The sequence below is a fragment of the Poeciliopsis prolifica genome, unplaced genomic scaffold (genome assembly GCF_027474105.1).
Source record: "Poeciliopsis prolifica strain line A6 unplaced genomic scaffold, Auburn_PproV2 SCAFFOLD020, whole genome shotgun sequence".
Classification (NCBI taxonomy): domain Eukaryota; kingdom Metazoa; phylum Chordata; class Actinopteri; order Cyprinodontiformes; family Poeciliidae; genus Poeciliopsis; species Poeciliopsis prolifica.
The window spans coordinates 6,223,734-6,246,565 of NW_026562395.1; the positions used below are offsets into that span (position 1 = coordinate 6,223,734).

The 22,832-nt window shown below is 39.6% G+C and overlaps 1 protein-coding gene across 1 annotated transcript in view; it reads left to right on the forward strand.

Moving 5' to 3' along the window:
- The first annotated feature begins 22,214 nt into the window (after window positions 1-22,214).
- fam49a (family with sequence similarity 49 member A) overlaps window positions 22,215-22,832 on the forward strand; it is a 37,485-nt gene continuing 36,867 nt past the window's right edge. The window contains exon 1 of the mRNA XM_055044344.1: window positions 22,215-22,383. The gene's annotated coding sequence lies outside the window, so the exon portion shown is untranslated. The remainder of the gene's footprint in view (window positions 22,384-22,832) is intronic.

A 22,832-nucleotide genomic window follows, 5' to 3' on the forward strand; every position in this document is an offset into this window, starting at 1 on the left:
AGATAAGAAACCAGCAGAATAAAACGACAAAACAGGAAGGAACAGGCAATGAATCGGGTAGTTTGAATTTATTGAAGTGGGTTCCTGTGACGGTGATGTCAGCAGTGAGACGGAGAGCTGCAGTACCAGAGCAAAGCTAATCAGACTGGAGCAGATCTAAGCTGGTTAATATGACATAAGCCTCAAACTTTGCATAAGTCACCATTTCTGCACTTTGGCACTGTACTTCCACAGCAAAAATACATTTCAATTCATCCATTTTTTAACAAAAATGCATACGATTCATATACTTTTTTTTATATTTCAAATGAATATTTTGCATTTTGTGAATGGGTTCTGGAAACGTTTAACAGATATTTTGAGAGTTGATTAACTTAGCAGAAATATCAAATTCACCTTAATGTGCATTAATACACACAGTGGAAACCATCTTGGCAATACAGCAGAAGGTAATATCTAGAGTTCTCCTCTCCATTCTGAGGACTACAGCCAATGAGCGGCAAAGAAAATAAATACCGTAGTGTGTCTCATTATGCCTTGGTATTCCTGTTTGCTAAGTTGCATTGTTCCCTTGGATATTAACATGGAGTTAGATTCTGAGGAATATAAGATCTCATCAGATTGGGATGACGAGACCAGAGACACACTGTTTAGAGCACAATGATGGGAAAAGCTACATTTGACACAAAGTGTTTGTTTTTTTGCAACCAAGCTTTTATTAATAAGTGGAGTCACGTCTGTCCAGCCAATTAATTTTTTTATTTTTTTTTTAATGCAGCCAGCTTGAGATATTTTAATCAGGGTATTGATTTATTGACGCTCATCTGCAATGTAAATTCCACTTTCTCCTGGGGGGCCTCCGTCATTCAGCTGGAGCAAGCCATGCCACATAAGAACAGCTCTTTCTCCATCCACCACGAGTTGCTTAAGGTGCAGCACTGAATATTTGATGGGGGGCTCTCTCTCTTTTGAACGCCTATTTTTATCGGCTCGGTCAATTATTCAAAGCTACGTCTCCTGTTCTCGTGTGGAACAGAGTGTGGGCTTCATCTCGTTGGGCTTGTATTGTTGTGTTTGTCTGCATGAATATTCAGATACTTTTTTTTTAATTCTTTTGGGAACTGTGTTGCGGAAAAGCAAGTTCTTAGTTTTGTTTTATGAAGCAGTTCTGCTACTCCATGCGTGTACGCCGCCATTGCTCTTCCGACAAAGAGACATCGCCGGGGAGATGAGCTGAAAGGAAACACAACTTGTGTGCTTCAGTCCCTGAGACCTCTGGACTCCCCACTGTCCAATCAAAGACACCCCGCCGAGGGAAAATGATCTAAAGATTTGCCTGGTTCTGATCCGTGCAGCTCTTTGGAGCGTTCTTCGTTTCTCCTTTCTGAAAATCTGTCATCTTTGGGATGTTTCAACGGGGACGAGAGAACATCACAATGGAAGACTGAAACACTTATTTAATTGTAGCTTTGAAGTGCAGCCCCCCACACAAAGTTGGTGCCCCCCCTGAGTCCAGCGTGTTGCGCTGATAACGGTCTGTTTTAGAATAATAAAAGTCTAATCAAGTGGGGACAGCCACAAGCCCAGCACTTGACCTATAATCAGCCGGACAAAGGAGTAATCAAAAAGCTTGTGCTCTCTTTCTTTCACCTCCAGTCTAATCAAGATTTTTCAAACAGCGTTCGAAAGCTGGAACAGATCACGTTTAAGACACAATATCAAACCTGCCGTGCACCCGTCAAAACTGTAGCTTAGCATTTCAGGTCGTATTCAATCAAATGAACTCCAACTATGTAAAAAATTTGTGGCCGACGGTTGAATAAACTCTGCCAAAGGGGGAGGGTTGTGTGTTTTCCAGGCACATCGCGTCATTTTATAGCACGATCAGGTAACTGTGTTATTTTCAGTTGTTATAAAAATGCAAATATGGCTTAAAAGAAATTTGACTTAGAAATAGGTGCCCTGTTTCTTTAAGAAGCTCTGGTTCGTTTTAAATCAACATTCCAGTTGTGTGCTAGATGAGGGAATAACATTATAACCTGACATAAAGTCGATTTTCCATAATACTGTCCCTTTACTTTTATGTGTTAATAGGTGACTTTTTATTGAACGCAAGAAAAATTACATACGGGGCACCCCAGAGATCCGTCTTAGGGCCCCTCCTCTTTAATATCTGCATGTTCCTGCCAGTTCAAACAGATTATAAAAAGTAAGATCGATTACAATATTTTTGTGGATGAGTACGGATCATTTCCTTTAATATGCCACTGTGATGATTTTTGTTGGTTAGTTGTTCTGTCTTCATCTTGTAAGGCACTTTTTAACTTCTCTGTTGCTGAAACGTGTTGTACATATAAACCTGTGAAGCTCAGAATGGGGAGGTGTATGTGTTGTTATTTCGAGAAAATCTACAATCAATCCAAAGTTGTGCAGCCATGAAAATGAATCAGCTCAAGCAAATCGAAGCCCAAAAGTCTTAATATTTATCCCTATGATAAGTGTATGTAAAGCTCTCCCAGGAATTTGGAATTAACCTGTGCAGGAAAAGAAATCGTGCATACGAATGAACTTCTGCAGTAGCGCAGAGATGGAAATGTGTGCACTTGGCTGTGAAAACTGTCGTATTTTCACCCGGTTCCAATGGAGACAGATGGCTCAGGTTCCCTCCACGCCCATGTTTGAGCACGGCTCCTGCCGGGGTACCGCGTCGCTCGCCGCGTGCGGGTTCTGCTTGGCTCGTGTTCTTCTTAGCGTGTGTGCGCGGTGGCGTTGCGTGACTCTCCGCAGAGACCGGGATGGGTGCTGCGGTCCCTGATGGCATGAGGGAGGGGAGCGCCGGCAGACGGGGGAGCCTGGATTCACATGGGAACACAGGGAGGGAGATGGTGCATTGTGTTTATTGGTAATGTTGTGTGCAAAACGACATTAAAGTGAACCGATCCATTGCCTCGCTCTCATTTTTGTTACATAAGAGAGATTTTTTTTCATATATATATATATAATCTCATACTTTTATCATCTCATGTCGTTGGTGCTGACTTTTAAAAAATGAGCTGCGTTTCCATTATGTATATTCTGCTAATGCCATTTCAATAACAAATGAATCTAAAGTCACATGTGAGTACACTTGTTCACAAGATAAGTCATTAAAAATATTGGTAGAGATGGATGTAGACGGTTTACATTAGATATAGCTAACCAGAATCAACTCATGTTGCTATAGGGCTTTCAGAGGAGCCAATCAGAGGAGATGTCGACGTCTTATTCCGGTGTTGGACAAACCCGTCAACTTGGGAGCGGCTACATATGCAGCATTTTGCGGAAATTATAGTCATGAATTTACAGCAGAGTTATGAATTCAGCACCTTGGAATGACCACATCTTTGTAAGAGCTGTGTGATGCTGTGAGAGCTCTGTTGGAGCCGGCTGAACATCCTCCCAACACTTCCTGTCGTTCTCTTCGGCGTTTTCACCAGAAGTAACATCTGGCCGTGAATCAAAAAAAATGTTTCCATTGTGGTTTTGTGAAATACCGGGACAATATTTCACAATACACTTGGTTTCAGTAGATACCATTGCTGATATCTATTGAAATACAGCCAAAAAATCAGCAAGAACCCTTTATCGAAAAACTGGATTTTTTTTCTTTTAATTAGTATGTTTCAGTTAAGCAGATTTATTTTCGGAATTTCCATTTGTACAATTTTTGTGGTTAATAGAAACGCAACTAAGCCATAGCTATACATTAGTTTAGTTCATTAATGGGATTCAGACAAATGACAAAATGTGGCTTTGCTGCACGTTTATTGATTCACCTTGTATTGAAGTGAAACTCTTCAAAATGTCCACATTGTTGGTCTGTCTTGGTGATGTGACGAATGGCATCCAGTCAACATCACAGTTAGTTTAAATTTTTGAGAGGTGGATCTTTTTTTTTTTACCTCTAATTGTTTAGTTTGTGGCTGGGTTATGCATCACATAATGTCCATGTTTTGATGTCCGTGTGAAGCAGGGGACACATCAAGTCGATATTGATGCAGATTTAAAGGAGCATTTGATTTGATTTTCTTTGACATTTCATTCTGTTGGTGACTTTTCTACAATTTTTCCACAGTCATAATGGTTTTTTTTTAAAGCCAGCATTGAGCTCTTATTGAAATTCAGTTCATTGGACAGCACTCAAAGACGCCACACAGCAAACTGTAAAGTTATGAACATGTGGTCATTTCTTTATCAAGAAAACTGAGCCGACTTGAGCCGATCAACTCTAAGAAGTTTTGAGAGAACACTTGGGAAATCAAATTTCCTAAATCTCCTCTTTTCTCTTCAATGTGCAGTAAAGCACTCAGTACAGAATGTGTTTGGTTAGCTAACTATACCTCTGTAAAACAGGTTGAAGTCTGCTCTTCCACATCTGTTGCTCATTCAGTTAAGTAGAGAAGCTGCTCATTGTGCCAAATATTGCTTGGGAAAGCATTAGTCATGGGAACAGAGTGGACACTGGGAGGCTTGCCATCACAGATTTGGATGGCAAGTGAGATGGCAGTGAGAAATTGTGCAGTCGGTGTCTTGGTAAAGATGCTAATAAACACAATCAAAAACCACCTACATGTTCCATGAAACAACAGGATGAGGTTACAGGCGCTAACTGGGGTGGAAACTTTACTCTTGGTCACCATGTTTTGAGAGACCCAAAAGGTCTGTGTGCATTACGTTTATGTAATTTCCCTGTTGAAAGTTTGAAATTTGTTGGTCATGTCATTGATGTGGAATATGTCCATAAATATATGAATGTGGAAATGACAAACTATTTTTCTTCGCTTAGTTACAAGTTAGTATGGAAGAGTTCAAAAAGTGGAAACCTGTCAAGAACGGCAATCTGTAAATCTTTTTTTATGTTTGCACTTCTCTGGAACAGCACTTTGGTTCTGAGTCAACACCCGTCTCCCATGCTGTTTTATCACTATTACTACACATGGATCAATCATTAATCATTACTGCTAGTTTTAAGTAATTCTCATGACTTTCTCTGGCATCAGTATTTTCCAAATTTGATTCAAGTAAAGTTTTAATATCGACACTTTTATTGACATTTTATATTTCACTCTTTTGGCACAAGTGAGTTTTGTGTTTGGCTGGAGAAGCACAACATCAACCTTTGCATGCTGTCTGGTAACAAGTTGGTGTTGTTGGCGTTCCTCAAGGAGCCGTGTTTAGTCCTTTTTTCTGGCTATGTCAGAATTCATTTGAACTTTATGTCAATTAATTTTTTACTGATCAGTGTTAAGATGTTGATATGTGAATATGTGGTCAGTCAGCTTAAACAACTGACTGAGCCCTCAGGAATTGCACTGCAAAAAGAAAAGTCTCCTATTTTTTCTTTAAAAAAATACAATTGTCTGGTGTGAATATTCTTAGTACATGGGGAATAATGTAGAGCTTTATATTATTTTTCTGTCAAAATCCTAGTTTTGAAGTATTTGACAACAGATAGGCTCCTTGTTAGGATCAGGTAACATAAAAAAGGCGTATGAAAGCTAAACTACTGGAAAATCAATGCAGCGTAGTGAAAAGGGCAATGCTGCGTACAAAATCAGAAAGCTAACTATATTTGAGAAGAAATTCAAATGTAGAGAAAATTATTATTGACAAAATTATTTCGCTTGTGACTGAATAAAAAAACACTTTCTTTCATGTCCTTGTCTGAGCTTGCTTGCCCTTCACATACTTCATTATCACCGCAGGTAAAATCGTCCGAGATGCTTTCTGTATCATTATCCCTGCAGGGAAAAGACTGAAGTGAGAGCGACCATTAATGAAGAGAGGGGCGAGGCAAAAAGACAAACACCAACAGGACAGTCTTGGAAGATTGTGGAGATTTTTTTGTTTTTTTCTAAGGTGACACGACAGGGGGAAAGTTCCAAAGAAGAAGCAGATGAAGGTCACACAGAGGTTGGTGTAATAAGAGCATTAGAGAGAGCGAGGGATGGATAAAGGATGAGAGAGCAGGAGGAGGAGGAGAAAAGACAGCATATAAGATGGCAGATGAAAGCGTGAGAGATTGGGCTGTAATAAGGTGAAAACGTTGAGGGACCAAAGGGCAGAAGGAAAAACTCAGAGAGGCTTTAATGGGAGAAAGAGCAAGAAATAAGTGGCGTGATGGAGGCAGAGACAGGCGGAGAGCGAGGCTGCTGGTGTGTGTGGCGGGAGGAAAGAGGCGCTGCAGAGAGAGCGAGAGAAGGGGGAAGCCCAGCAGATCTTGTCTAGAGGGGAAATTGCATTGCTAAGGATTTATTGCTTTGTGTGTAATTGGGTTCAACTAGCGCTAGGAGAGAAAATCCATTGAAGTCTCCTCTCTGCAATGGAGAGCGAGTTGTTGATCTGCTGCTGCTGCTTTCCAGAGACACTGCTGCACAGATGAAGCAGCTATGACCCGCCTGACATAGACACACCTGACCAGCAGCGAAGCAGCAGTGCTAATAAGAAAGACCAAGACTTTTCCATCGATGTCTCTAGAAATAGGAGATAGGCTGCTATTGTTAATATTGTCTATGATGTTCTGAATTCCTGCCCAGTTACCTGCAGTATCTAATCAATGCTGCCTTTGGGTCAAAGTTGTGATCTTGATGGTTTTATGTTTACTCGATTGAGATTTAGGGGTTTCGCATTCTGACTTGTTTGGTTTGTTTGTTCTTTAGTTCTTCTTTGGTTTCTTGATTCATAAGAATCTTCATCACATGAATGGGTGATTAACAGGTTTCTTTTGGTGTGATGACGAGTTAATGGAAACATTTGAATTAGGCGGGCTGGAGCAGAAAGTTGTCAAAAACATGAAGGATCTGGATGTAGAAGCATTGCCTAGTAAATAGTTTCGGTGTCTGTTGCACAATAGCGTAGAGAACTCGAGTCATTTCAACTACAACAGAGCATTATGTCTTTAATATTGTGATTTTCTTTACATACTCTCCGTCTTCATTGTTGCTACTTTAAATGTGACATTTTTCCTGACCTTCTGAGAGATTCAAGTCTTGTTAAGTAGCAAATCAGTCCGAATCAATGTCCCGTAACTGGAGTTAAGAGAATTGAAATAGAATAATCGATGCTTTGCCGAGCATCGTGTTTCTGAATGGGCAATAAAACAAGATCAGATCTTCAGTTTGAATGACAGCAGGGACATGACTCAGTCAGCCAGAAAGGCTTCCCTGGGGATGCACACCGGGGTATTTATGGAGCTGTGGCGTGCGTGTGTGAGTGTGTGTTCGCTGCACCCACTTCTGCAGTGCAATTCCCTCTTTTTCTGACATGCAACAGCGCTCACAAATCCACACTGCAGAACAGCGAAGGCCTGGTCCTGCATACCAATCACAGGATAGGACTGAGAGAGAGAGAGAGAGATGGAGAGAGAGAGTAGGAGAAAGCCCGTGATGCTGGGGGACAAAGAGCACAATATGAAAGAGAAACATCCCCTCGCCTCCCTCCTCTCCCCGACTCTCCTCGTGTTCACCTCTGCAGGCAGTTCTTCATCCCGCCCGGCAGAGCGAGTGGCAGCTCTGCAGTTAATTCAAAGGGATTCTCCTTCCCAGGTTTTCCCTGCTGAGGGGTGAGGAGAGAAGGCAGAGGAGGAGAGGCGTATGTCACTGCGGATGCCTGGCAATCAGACGCCGCAGTAGAGTCTCTCTGCTTCGTCTTGATATCAACTGGCTCTGAAAATGGAATCGCCATTGATTGGATCCCAGAGTTCATCTGTCACAGTCGACCAGGGACTGGGATTCAGAGCTCAATTTAGTACTTTAATAGTTCGTTGGAACATTCAGTTACATTTGCTTCTTTGGGGAAGTTATTGAACAAACTCTGCTAAAGTTGGTCTTCAGCAAGCACTTGCAGTGAAAACAGAGAAATGTCTTCAGTGTCATACAGCAGTAATGAAATTAAAGGGACTGGACTCCTCCACTGTTCAGTAAAGCATCTAAAAATGAAAGGAGCAAGACAACTGCTGACCAGTTGACCGAATCTGTCATTGAGATCTTTAATCAGAGAAGCAACAAGTTTGCCAATAGTACCTGGAGGAGCTGAAGGCATAACTAGGTGGGGATAGTCCACAAATCCAGCCTGTATTGAAGAGTAGCAAGAGGAAAGCCAGTATTGAAAGGCGTCTGAAGAACTCCTACTTAAATTTTGCTACAAACCTTGTAGGGTTCACACCACATATGTGGAAGAAGGTTTCTTGGAACCAATATTTAAGTGGTTCTCTGGACGAGCCTCTTCTTCTGCATCTCACAAGTAAACGCTTGAAACTATCAGAAGTTTTAGGGTTGCAGGAAATGCAGTGAGGACCTGCAGAAAGCATCTTACCTATTCTCCCGATTCCTTGCAGGAAGCAGGGATGGTGGTACGGCGCGAGTTGGTGTTGTTCAATATGTTGAACTGCTTCCATTGTGAACATGGACCATGCAATATGGACCATGCAGCAGACCACACCATTCCTGGACTCCCTTTGGTTGTACGTCAATAGATCAATAGCGTACAAAAAGGGTAGATTTACTGTTAATGAGATGTGAGATGTTTCTCAGAGCAAACTGAATCTATGCGCCCTCCAGACATGGTTGAGATTTTATAGTTAAGCGTACCAATTGTTTTACATTTCCTGTGACAAATTCCTTTGTTTCCCATAATCTGAATGTCTACTGACAAGTTTGATGAGCTTGTTGGGTGCCCAACTTTGTTTCATCTCCATCGATTGCCAATGGACACCCATCAGTATAGCACAGAGTGGAGGTGAAGCTCCTGTGTGTCCTTGCGACTCTCAACCTTATCAGATTGGTGTTGCATACAGAACAGCTCGTTGTGCAACACCAAGTACGCTTACGTGTTTGTAAAATTTGACCTCTGCACAAATGTCTCCAGTGGACATTTGCTTTGGGTCTGTGTTGAGTCAGACTAGAGTATGTTAGAGTAGAAAGGCTCTCCTGAATACACCCTATCTCTTGGGCTAAAAGTATTATTACATCTCTAATATTTTTTGCCAACTTTAGCAACCCAATGAAAGTGTCTTTTTTAAAACAGAATATTGTCTTAATTCTGGGCTCATTTTATTTTATCTTGTCTGAGTTTTATTTTTTTCAACATTTCATCAATTAGTGCTTTCCCCCCCTTTGTCTTCTTAACTCCTCTGGTTTATCGTTTGCATTTGGGTCTTAAACCCTTCTCTTTCCTTGTTTTTGTGACAGAATGTCTTTGAAAATACCACTGAGAACCTGAAGAATCAGACTGGGAAAAGGTAAGATGAATACCTAAAGTAAGAGCAGTTTGTTAGAAGAAAAAATTCTGAAAAAGCAGTTTGGATGCTTTGTCCATGTAGTAGAAAATTTATACATGTGAAAATGTGAAAAGCTACCAGCTCAGATCAAATGAGAAACATCCCAAAGCAAATCAAAACCTTTTAGTGCAATAACAGTTTTTTCTCATCCGTACAATCCTCCTCCATCTGCTTTATCATAAACAGTGTTTATACAGCTAGATATTAATACAGTGAATGACAGAAAAGCTATTGTTTTAAGCCCTTTTTTGTATATACATATTATAGCATAATAAAAGTTTGTTTTTAAATAAAAATGTCCTTTTTGTCACTTTCTGTACACTAAAAGAACTGTCAGTTTCTTTATGAGTTGATTTAGAGGAGAATGTGTGGCGTTCCCAATGAATTGGCATTGTTTGCTACCAAAAGCTTGTAACAGGAATTTACATCATTGATTTGAACTCTCTCTAAACAACCACCAAGTCAGACCCCTTCCTGTCCGCGATTTGGTTTTAACATGCAGAGCTAAACAAAGCTCAAAAGTGGGATCAACAATGTGCTTTTGTTCAAATCATAACACTTCCTGTGCAGATCCCATTCACACTGAAATTTTTTTACATTTTTTCAGGTTACAGCAACATACCGCAATGTATTTATGTGAAATATTAAAGTAATTACATTATTGAACAGCACTTTTTTGCCATATGGAGTCGGGGCAGAACTGCTTTTTGATCCAAACCATTTCATCACAGGTGTTTAAAATGGCTTTATGTCATTTTATACATCAAATCTATTTGCACAGTACATTTCAGCAAAAAGGGTGTTTAAAATCATCAATACACATCAAATATGGTGGTGAATATTCCTTTATTATGGTTCAAAAGCAACTCTTAATAGCTGGGGTTTCAGTCTAGTTTTATAGGAAGCCAGTGTTTCTGCTGTTTTGCAGTTTTATTCCAGATTAGTGGTGCATAAAAGCTGAATGTTGCTTCTCCGTGTTTGGTTCTGGTTCTGATGGAGCGCAGACCAGAACCAGAAGACCTGAGTGGTCTGGAAGGCTGATACAACAACAGCAGATCTTTAGTGTGTTGTGGCGCTAAACCGTTCAGTGATTTATAAACTATTTGCAGCAATCAATGATTTTAAAGATAAATGCATGGATGAGTTTGTCTAGATCTTGCTGAGACGTTAGTCCTCTAATCCTGGAGATGTTCTGTGCATGATTGGTGCATGGATGGGTTCAGAGTCAGCTGGCGGTATCGTAATGTAGAGCGGTGTGCCATCTACGTAGTTATGGTACCTGCTTCCTGATTATAACCTGATTCTTGCTTTTTTTTCTCACACTTTGCAATCCTCCAGTCATGTTCCGCCTTCAAATCGTAATTGAATCTGGCTCCTGCGTTGCACTGGACTGGAATTGGAAGCTTTGTAAACCTCTCTGATTTGTTGGCAAGTTCAAATGTTCTGGGAAACTTTCTGTTGCCCTTGCGGCAATGGCTGTGATCAAGGACAGTAGAGCGTTCACAGCAGCTGTCCAAGGCGCTGTGGTCTGTGGCTTTCACACCTCAGTCCGCCCCAGCCAGAAATGTTTAATCGAGACAAAGAAGTAAAAACATAACAAACCTGCGCGAGGTAAATGCTGGCTCACTGTAGTCGGGATTTCTTCACATTCCTTCAGCTTCCCTCGGAGAAGCAAAAGTTCAGAACTCATGGATCATTACAGCCATCCAGTGCAGCTTGCTGAGCAGTCGTCGCTCGAGTTCAAGGAGTGTAGAAGAACAACAGATCCGGCGAGTAGCAATTATCACTTTTTATGTAATACTCTAAGCAGCTGCTCATGTTTGGCGCCGGACAAAGCAGTTTGTCTTAAGCCAAAATAATGACGAGGCCCCGGGGCCTTCCAGGTCCATCTCCAGCGTTACGCAACGCTGCTCAGGATTGGCTCTGCGAGCGCCGCATTATGTAATCCGACTGCGAAGCATGGACACTTTCATGCATATTTCAAACTGTTTTTTCTCTGACTTTTTTTTTTTTTTTTTTACCTCCCTCTCCGACTACCACGGAGACGTACGTTCCTCCGCTTCTGTCTCTCGCGTCGCTTTTGTGGAGTTAATGAGGAGAGCAGCGTTTATTCTCGGAGATGCTGCGCGGGAATTTCCCCTCGGCTCCAGCCCTTGCTGTGCGTCTGAAGACAAAAGGGTCCGTTTTCAGAAAACCACACGGGTTCTGTTCTTGACGTGAAAACAAAAAAAACCCCTCAGAAACAGTAAGATGTTACAAAGAAAATCATCCGTTTTCTCTAGAATAATAATAATAATAATAATAATAATAATAATAAAACGTTCCTTTGTTTAGAAAGCTACTGTGATCTGCTTAAAGGGAGAGCAAGATGACTGTTATTGTTCCTTGACCTGATAGACTGATAATCATCTCTTGTTGCTTCTTGATATTAATTCGGAGATATACTGTCTTTTTCTAATTGTAAAACTTAATCTTGGTCAGTGATTGAAGTCGTCCTGGACATCTTAACAACAGGAAGTCTTTTAGTGTTTCTGTGTCCTGGAGAAAAGCATCGAAGGATCTAATAGTGCCATAAACCATGTTAACCTGTCCTATTGATTATAAGCTATAAATAGCACCACAGCCTCAGCGTTGGTTTAGCTGTTTCTCCACAAGACGCACCCACCAATTGTTACTGCAGCCATTATTTCAGTTTTCTTACATTTCCCCCCTCTCCACCACTGTTTCGGTGGTTTTGTTTCTGCTTTCTTCATCTTTCTTGATCTTGTTCAAAAACTCCTTCTCACCTCTGTCACCCGGAGGTTATTCGTTTGCTCCGCCAATGTTCCCGGACCGTGAAGGATGTCGGTGTGCTTTTTGTCGCTCTTTCTGTGAAACTCAAATATCACATAGACTCATTAGTGAAACATTTCAATGCTTTTCTGAGCTGATGCACATGGCTCCGAGTTGTTTGAGGACAAACAATGACGGCAAGGCCTTACAGATGACTAAAAACTCAAAACAGTTTAGTGATTTTGACTTTTGAAAATTGTGAAAACGTTATAGCATATTCAAAGAAAGCTAAGTGGAAGGAGACGGATGGGATTGGAGCCTTGAGGTAATAAATGTTTCGTGTGGTTATTAAGGTCTGAGTTTATCTCGGCAGGCATTATCTGATTATCTTGAAATTGTATGAGAAAGAGTTGGTGTGAGACCTTAAAGCGGCATTATTATCCTTTAATCATGCCTGTCCTGAAATCCCTCGCTGTGCAGCTGTGCCGTATGTGTGTGTTAAAAGAGACGGATGGCCTGTGTTTTCGGTATCATTACAGTGCACTAATTAAGACATAAATCAAAGCTAAGGGTGACTGCGGCGGTGCTTGGTGTGACCTTGCAGCCCAACAGGACTTTTGCACTATGCAAAATCTTTAACTGCACTCTTCTCTCTCTCTGGTGATTTACCGTCTTGTCTTCGGTTTTTTTGGGAGGGAGGGGTGGTTTCCCATTTTCCTCCATATTTGCTGGAACCTTTCTTCCTAGTTCAAGATTTTCTGTCCATCACCTCATTAAGGTCAATCCTCCTTATCCACCTTCACTTCGTCTTCCTCCTGCCTCTGCCGCTCATTCATTGCCTTCTTCTCTGTGTTGTTTTATGTAATAAATTCATGTTTTTTCCTGTTTATATCCTGAATTCACGCGCAAATGAATTCTTAAATATTAGACTTTGGAAACGTATACATTTTCCAAACTGGTGTAAACTTTTATGTCGTCTGTCGCGAGAGGCTGTTGTCCAAAATCCTTTTAGGAGTTTTCAGAGACTTTTTTTAGCATCTAATGTTCTTGCGTTCAGGGAGAACGTTCATAGATACCCAGAGCAAATTATATAGAGACTCATAAACTTCTAATATTTGTTGTGAAGACCTCAGACAGCTCTTTGGATCTCACTGTGAAGTTCACTCTCACCTCATTCATTTATTTATTGAATAAAGAATAAATAAGGTACAATACTTTAGTTGAACTGGTGTTTTTGCTCACTTTTGATCCAAATATTCATGTTAATCAACTTCCTCTTTTGCATAGACTTGAGCCGTATGTCAAAATAGATATCATCGTGTTTTGGTGACTTCTTTGAACATCTTTTAAATGTTCATCACAGTCGTGTACAGCTCAGCTCACCGCACACGATTCTTCAAACACTTGAAGCCTTTTCGCACGGCGATCCCACAACGTCAAAACTACCGACAATGTCCTTGCTTCACGCTGAGCAGATCAATCTGATTTCACCAGAGCGTGCCTTGAAAATGAGCCGCGGCGTTGCAGAAACGGAGCGCTGTGTTCTGCCAGCTCTCTCCCTCGCATCGATTTCTCCCCCTCTACTAAGTGCCTCCGCTGCCGTCTCAGAGGGGAATTCACTTCGACTTCTCCCTTTTGCCTCTGAACCTGCGAACAGAAGGGTCAGTCGGGGAAGTGGTCCTGAGAAAAGGACTCAAGGTCATGAAGAGTTCATCAGCGGACGAGACTGAAATGTCCTGACCGAGACAAAGAAGAAGCTAAGAGTAGGAAAGTTATGTTTTCTGGTGGAAAATACAAAGAAGAATCGACCGTTCTATTATGTATGAACAAGCAACAAACTTTTCAGTTAGATTGAATAAAGAGTAGTATTGCAACAGCTTATTTTTATCTCCAAGTCAAGAATGAACATAGCTCATTATTTAGCTGATGTGTTTGTGTGGATATCATTACATTTTGTGAACTTGAATGTCCTTTAGGGGTTCCGCAAGGCTACGTTTTTGGACCAGTCTTGTCGTGATCGACATGCATATTTTACACACATGAAACATTTTTCAGAAACAGCAATAATTTTAACATCAGCTCAAGATTGTAGTTTTAAAGCATGAGTACCATAATAAAAAGATTTTTGTGTTTTTTTTGTTTGTTTTTTTTTTCTTCAAAAAACAGCTTTATAAGCAAAGTGAATTTTATAACATTTCTATCCTGCAAAAAGTTGGTCCAAACAAAACCACTTTAATCTTCATTAATATATTCATTCTTAAAATATTTCATATTCATAAAAGTACAAGAAAAACAAGACTTATGTGAGAGTTGGTATGGTAAGTATATATCTACATTCCGCTTGTGTTTTGAAAAAAATCTGTTATCATTGTTTCGATCCTTTCTTATTGGCTTCCCTATTTATTCCTCATTTGAATGATTCTCTCAAATAACATTTGCTTTTCAAAGCTCTATGGTTAAACTAGATTTTATGCTTAAATCTGCCACACATGCTTTTGGTCGCACTTTTCTTTTCAAAGAAATAAAACGTCACACAAATTATTTCTGCTTAAATATGCAAAATTTCCCTGACTCCCCTGTTCCTTTTTGTTATTATTATTATTATTATTATTATTATAAAAAAGGTTTAGGCCATTGCTTTCCAGAGAGGAAGTGTCCTTTGCGATTGCGCAACTACTATTGTTCAGTGAAGATTAGACTTTTCGTTTCTATTGTTTTTCCAAGTGCAGTGAAGCTGACTTGATGTTCCCAACCTAAAATAAAAGAAAAACGAGAGAGGCAACAGGAAAGAAATAGGCCACAACATCCCTCAGGATAGAACCACAGTCAGCGTTTTGTAGAAATTTGAAATGGACCTTCACAGCAATATATATATATGAAACAACATTTCATCCCAGGTATACAAAAGTCGGCTATTGCTTGAGAACACACTTTCATTTTCAAGGCAAATAACAAATCCTTATCTCCTGGTGCCCAACGTCTGACGCTAATCTGATGATAGAGCCTGAAATATGGGTACACAATAACTCAGTGGTGCATTGGGTTGATTTTTTTATTTCTTTTTTTACCCCGCTACTGTTTTCTTCTAGATTCTATTATTTGCCTTCATTCCTCACAAGTTTGCCTACACAAACCTTTCACCACATATATTCTCACTGTTTCTGTCTTCTTACATTTCTATGTGTGAGTTATGGAGGGGTGTTACATATATGAGTCACTGAAATTACTCAAATTTAAATCGAGCATGTCTATTTAGTGATCCAACAGTAGGTCGAATCTAAAAATCACCGGCTGCTTTCTTTTGCTAAAATAAAACGATCCAACCAAAAGCTTTCATGTCTGATTTAACTGAAGGTGCTGCTGCAGCCAAGCGTTTCTCTTGTTAGTTGTGCTCGGTGTTCAGCAGGGAACATTATTAGGATGTTTTATGATTGAAAATAGTGGCTCTGCTAAGCGAAGCAGGAGGCGGTTTACGGTTCCTTCAAACAACAATTTAACTCTTGTGGGTGGAGCTGTGGCTCAACCTTCAGCCACAATTTCTTGAAAGTTTGTTTTGTTTAATCATCTAATTTTTGCATGTAGTAAAAATCGTGGGTTATTTTCAGAACTCAGCCATTTGGTCGTACTTTGGGTGAACTGTGGTTCAAAAAACAAAATAACAAAAAGCGATTTCAAAGTCACGTTGTAAATATAAACTATTTGTATGGCGCATTAGTTGTGGTTGCAATAGATTCGACATGATTTCAGTACCAAAGTTTAATTACGAGATCAGTTTTATTTGTGTGTCTTTTTTATACAAGAGGTTAAAGTTGTGGATCTAAATCAGTTAGAATTGAACCTCTTTATTTGAGTTAGCGCATCTTTAAAAGTGATGCTGATGCTATTATCAGCGTATTCTTTTTTTTTTTAAAGATTAAATTAGTCTTCAAGGGCTCACCATGGATTTAGGAAGTAAAAAATAATAATAAGGAGGTGACAGAGAAAGAAGAAAGGTTGTGGCCTAGACAATTACATTAAATACAAAAGAAAGACGCAAGGACAGCTCCAAATGTCTGCGCGGTCTGGCAGATCAGAGAACGGCTGCTTGCTGTTTAACTTCAACATGGACGTGAATGTGCAGCTGGTCGGCATGCTCGGAAAAACAGAAGCCTATTAGCAAAGGCACAACACAACTTGGGAACACTTGGTCTGGTTTAGTGACGGGGATAAAATCCAAACAAAAGTGTTTGCAATATGATTTTTTTCAATATGTATTGAATACTCATCAATCCAGCTCGGGCACTCTTGAGTTTAGATTGGAATCAGATAGTGACGTTTGTGTTGTTTCCAGGGTTTACACTGAGTGCAACACGAGGCTTTTTTTCCCAACAAATGGAAACCCTGGGTGGAGAGTCATATAACCTGTCAAAGGGCCAGTATTACGTGTTTTCCAGGCACACAGTGCTTTCTTATAGCTAAATTATGCAACTATGTTAACCTCAGTTGTTAAAATAAGTCTATCAAATGTGACTTAAAATTCATTTCACCTTGTTGTTCAACGCTTTCAAATTGTGCCTTTATAAAACCCCGTCCTCAGGAAGTTGATTTTACATAATACTGGCCCTTTAAGACCATCACAGACTGAAAGCTTGACCAGTGGATGACGTCACTCTACACATTTAGACAATACCAGTTCAGCTTTGATCAGGCTCATGGCAGCGCTGTGAGAACAAACACAAAACGAAAGTACGAAAAGACCAGAAACCTCAGAGCTGAACGGGTTCAGTGAATTCTGTCCTCTCTGCAGGCGAGCTGGGAGGAAACAATTCCTGTTCCTCAGGGAGACAAAAAGCCTTTTCATCCAACTGCACTGATGACATTTAGCGACTGCACGTCCTCACATCTGCCTGGGCACCTTTCAGATTCTGACTCGCCTGAATGTAAATGCTGACATATTACTCACCGTTTTCCACGCTCGCTGCAGGAGCTTTTTTAAAATCTCCATGAAACAGTGGAAGTAGGAACTACAAGGAATTTACTGTGGCCTGTACTTCTTGGTGACCCAGAGTGGCCGCTGTACCGCACACAGGGCTTTGCGGAAGTATTTGTTTTCTTATCAGATTTTTTTTTTCACATTAAAACTGAGGTGGTTTTTTTCCTGACATCTTCTACAAATTAAAATCTTAACTTGCATTCAGTAGGTACTGCAATTATTTCAGGAGTAGGGCTGCACAATATATATTGTAACTTTTACTGATATTATCGCCATCACGCAATTTTCTAGTGTTGTGCAGCCCTAACAATAAGAATAACTAATTTACACACCCAAAAAAACACTTATTACAAAAAGGAATTCAGATCAGTGCATGTTGATTGTCAGCATAATGCTATTCAGATTCATTTTTTATATCTTTTATATCACTTAGATTTTCCTTTGTAAAAACATTTTGAAAACAACATATTAGTCTCTGTCCCCTCCACAATGCTGTGCTGTGTCGATTCTGTCACATAAAATGAGCTGAAGCTCTGATGCAATTGATAAAGTTCAGAGAGGTGTGAATACTTTTGCAAAGTCATCCACATCTCATTTTTGCAACAGAGATCAAAACAAGTTTATGTTGCGATTAGCACAGCACCCTGGCCTTTAGCCAAGCGTGGACCACAGCAGATGAAAGAGTGGTTTTCTGATCCGCCCGGTGACAAAGACGAACTCACAAGGGAGCGCCAACATCAGATTTTGTCTTTGTGTTTGCTCTCACATCCAGCTTCAGTGTTAATATTATAATAGGTGGAAGGTGGGGGGAGACCTGAAGTCACCTTTGGCTAACAACAACAAAGTCGTCTACATTAAGCTTATTTCAATCCCCATCTGGAGAGTAGATTAGCACAGACGGTAACCAAGGTTTGGGTGTCCTTGCTTGGGGCCACCACTGGCCTTGCTCAGATCTAACTTTTGATTTCCTTTTCATAATATGCCGCTGCGATGGAAAAACCACAGCTACTGAAACGGCTCCTGTGCCTCACTTCAGGTGAGGCACAGGAGTTGAAAAGCTGTGTAAAGCAGCTGTAAAAAAACAAAACAAAAAGCAGGTAATCAAAGGAACACATCACAGGAGACCACAATAAAATATCTACCAATGATAAGGTCAGTCAGAATCCAATGTAATGTTTGTGGGTCATAAAAATGTAATCACCACCTTTTGCTAATTCTCACGTCTCTAAACCTGAACAAACAGGAAGGCAAGATTATCATCTCCACATCTTCCCCGTCTCAGCCCCCTCCCGCACCCTGCCACTTACTCGAGATCGTCTCTAATTACTAATAATTACTCATTCATCACCACATAAGGATGTTTTCTGTGTTTGCCGTCACGTCATTAATAATTCCTACATCTGTGGAGGCATCCCTGATGCCAAATGAATGATGCATTATGTTTTTCGAGGAAAGGTCTCGCCACTTTTACTTAAACAATCCCAAACGTTTAACCTTCATCCGTGAAAACATTGAAACTCTGTGGTGAGAGAGTTCAGGTAACCTGCATGCAGGACACAAATGAAGAAACATAAATGACTGTTGTTAACTGGTGCTAAATTAACAAACTGAATTGCAGTGATTGTCAGAGGTTTTCATTTTGCGATATGGCAACCACAAACTTTAATGCGTTTCATTAAGATTTTATTGGCTTAACCATGACAGTGTTAAGTGGTTATTGCCAAGGTAAACAAATGGTTTGCCTTCAGTCAGAGGCTTCGGTACATTTATTGCAAGATTGACTGCTGCTGGAGATTCTTTTCTGCCCACAGCATCACCATCAATTCTTCGAAGATGCTTGAATGACATGACATTTAATTTGGGGTTAGAGTTGTGCTGCCCAAAACAGTTGCTCTCCTTCACAGATGGACCATTAGGCTCCAATGGTCTTTATGTGACAGGAAGGTGAGTGAGAAACCATTCGGGAGAGGACTTGGAACACAACAGCCACGTAGAGTAGGGTCCGAGAACCGGTTTGCTATCCAATTTTTCATTTTTTGTTTCAAGCTGAAAAAAATTAACAAAAGTGCCTGAATGTACGCGGATCAGTTGGTTGGTAGGCAGGTCAACATTTCCCGTGTCTACTAAAATTACTAAAAGATGACTCTGCCTCATGTCTGACATTAATAACCTGCAAATAACAATAGGGACAGTCCTTTGGTATTTGCTGTCAACTCCGACACCAACATCTCATCAAATAGGATTCCATGCTGGCGATGCAGCGAGAAGCATTTCAAAACAAAATGCAGCAGGAATGCAGGAATGTCTTCAACACCCCCAGAGGGAAATCAAGGTGAGATTGTTTACATCACGAAGGATTCTCTTGGCAAAGTTTGAGTCAGGTTCCCTGAGTCAAGTGGTGAGCTGCTGCCACCTAGAGGTTGAGCTTCCTAATTTATGTTAAGTCACCACAGATTAAAAACACATTTTGGAAAATTGAACATAAACAATGGGATCTTGTCGTTAACTTTAAAACAGTATTATATATATATATATATATATATATATATATATATATATATATATATATATATATATATATATATATATATATATATATATATATATATATATATATATATATATATATCAGAAACAAAATGTATTTTGTTTCTGAAAATATATTTTGAAAATATATTTTGTTTTTGCAGTGCAAAGTTTGTAATTGAAGCAATAAGATGTCAGATGTTAAATTCCTTTAATCAAAAATTAAACCTGTTGGTTAAAAATAGACATATATATATATATATATATATATATACAAAAAAAAAAAAAATATATATATATATAAAAAATATATATATATATATATATATAAAATATATATATATATATATAAAATATATATATATATATATATATATATATATATATATATATATATATATATATATATATATATATATATATATATATATATATATATTTATATATATATATTAAACCTGTTGGTTAAAAATAGACATATATATATATATAATAAAAATATATATATATATATATATATATATATATATATATATATATATATATATATATATATATATATATATATATATAATATATATATATATTTATATATATACATATATATGTCTATTTTTAACCAACAGGTTTAATTTTTGATTAAAGGAATTTAACATCTGACATCTTATTGCTTCAATTACAAACTTTGCACTGCAAAAACAAAATCTCACCAAATATATATATTTTCAGAAACAAAATACATTTTGTTTCTATATATATATATATATATATATATATATATATATTTTTTTTTTTTTTTTTTATATATATATATATGTCTATTTTTAACCAACAGGTTTAATTTTTGATTAAAGGGTCTTGTCTAGTGTGGTAGATCTGGGCCTCTATTGCTCTGGTGTTTAGGGCCCAGATCTACCACACCAGACAAGACCCAAGGTGTAGGTTGTGCAAGGAGGCCCCTGAGACAGTCCAGCACATCACAGCAGGGTGCAAGATACTGGCAGGGAAAGCGTACATGGAGCGACATAACCAAGTGGCAGACATAGTGTACAGAAACATCTGTGCAGAATATGGACTGGAAACCCCGAGATCAAAGTGGGAAACACCCCCAAAGGTGGTGGAGAACGCCAGAGCTAAGATCCTGTGGGACTTCCAGATCCAGACAGACAGAATGGTAATGGCGAACCAACCAGACATTGTCGTAGTGGATAAACATCAGAGGAAAGCCGTTGTGGTTGATGTAGCAATACCAAGTGATTGCAACATCAGGAAAAAGGAGCACGAGAAACTGGAGAAATACCAGGGCCTCAGGGAAGAACTGGAGAGGGCCTGGAAGGTGAAGACCACAGTGGTGCCTGTGGTCATCGGGGCCCTCGGGGCAGTAACCCCCAAACTGGAGCAGTGGCTACAACAGATCCCAGGAACAACATCAGACATCTCAGTCCAGAAATGTGCAGCAGTCCTTGGCACAGCCAAGATACTGCGCAGAACCCTCAAGCTCCCAGGCCTCTGGTAGAGGACCCGAGCTCAGAGGATAAGAACCACCCGCGGTGGGTGAGAAGGGAATTTTTTTTTATATGTATATATATTCTGATTTAAGCAATATTTAATCACTATTTTCCACCCATCTGTCTAGTGGGATTAGGAGATTATAATCTTCCACTTGCTGTGATAAAGTATTTATTCTCGCAGTGTGTTTGCTCGAACCGCCTGCAGCCGTCTGTTTGCAAAGTGAATGACTGAAACATTTCCCCCCCCTCCTAATCTCGCTGCAGTTTGAGCTTGTGTGGAAAATCTTTGATCTGACTTGATGGAGTGTCGCAGTGAAGCCACTACTGCAGTGGCAGTAGCAGTGACTCGCCGTCAGGTGTCAGGATTGGACAGTCTCAGATAAAGCTGTCCAAATATTGCTTTCATAAACGAAATCCTTCCTTTTCCATCCCAAAGATTGACGGTCTCTTTTCTTTAGTCCTTCAACAAAAAGGTATTTGATTTAATTTTGAACATTTTTCATCATCTAAGTTGAATGCATACAGCAATTAAAGTGGATTTAAATGGGAAATGTGGAAACCCTGTACTGTTTTTATACAAACCGTAAATCAAATATTTACTTGTTCGAGTCTTGCTTTGATAGATAACACGCGATTATTTATATCATGAGAAGAGGACATTAATCATATGTATTTTCGGAAATTTGGAAATGTACCCGTGTGTTTTGAAAAACAGGAAAAAGTACGAGGAGTAAACGAAATAAACAACTAAAACTTTTCTGTTTTGACAAAGTTTTAGTGTAAAAACATGAACTTCACCAAAACATAAAATATAAAGTAAGGTTAATTATATATATTTTTTTTTTATTTAGGTGAATTTGTCACCAATGATAGAGAACATATAATTATTATCATTAATAAGGATTAGATTTTATTCTAAATCCTTTTGACTTATTTAAGAAGCCTATAAAGCACAGCACCTCAGGAAGGGCATGATTTAATGCGTAGCCATTGGGCAAAGAAAGTGAAAAACTCATTGCAATTGGCCCATTTTGCCCTGTCCCCAAATCTGACCAATCAGAGATGAGGAGGTTGGCTCGAGTTGTGTCGCGGTGGCCCAGCAGAGGGAGGGGAGGATTCTCAGTCAGTTGTTGTCCGTTGCTGTTGGGGACACACTGAGTTGGAAAGGTCGGCGTGTGTCTGCGCGCGCTTGTGAAAAGTGTGAACTTCCTAAACTAAACCAGACCACTCCACGCTTCTCCGCCTACTTCAGCGAAAACACTACCCAGTGGGACCAGCACCAACAGGTGAGTTCACCCTGTCATGTTCCCAGGACTTTAGCTCGACTTGAGTTAGAACCGAGTTGTCTTTCCCTGTGAAATCAGTGAGTGTCAAACGGGCTCGCAAAAGATGGGTTACCGCAGGGAGGAAGCGCTAACAATGCTAGGCAACTTTCAGTGCTAACTATATGGAGGAGGTTTTTGTAATGCTGTATAATTATGTCGCGGTTACATTATGAAATGACCCGGTATTCGTCCCGTTACGTGTCCATTTTGAACCTTTTCCTCTCTCTATTAAACAGCAGCCACTGCTAGCAGCTAGCCCTCAAACTTAGCTTGTTACTCTTCGGCTAAATCCCACTTTTTCCCTTTTTATGGAAACATTTACACAGCTTTATACAGCTTTGTTCCGACCGGCTGATTTAGTCGTCGTGGGAAAAACTTTGAGACTCGAATGTGCAATAACTCAAAAGGGT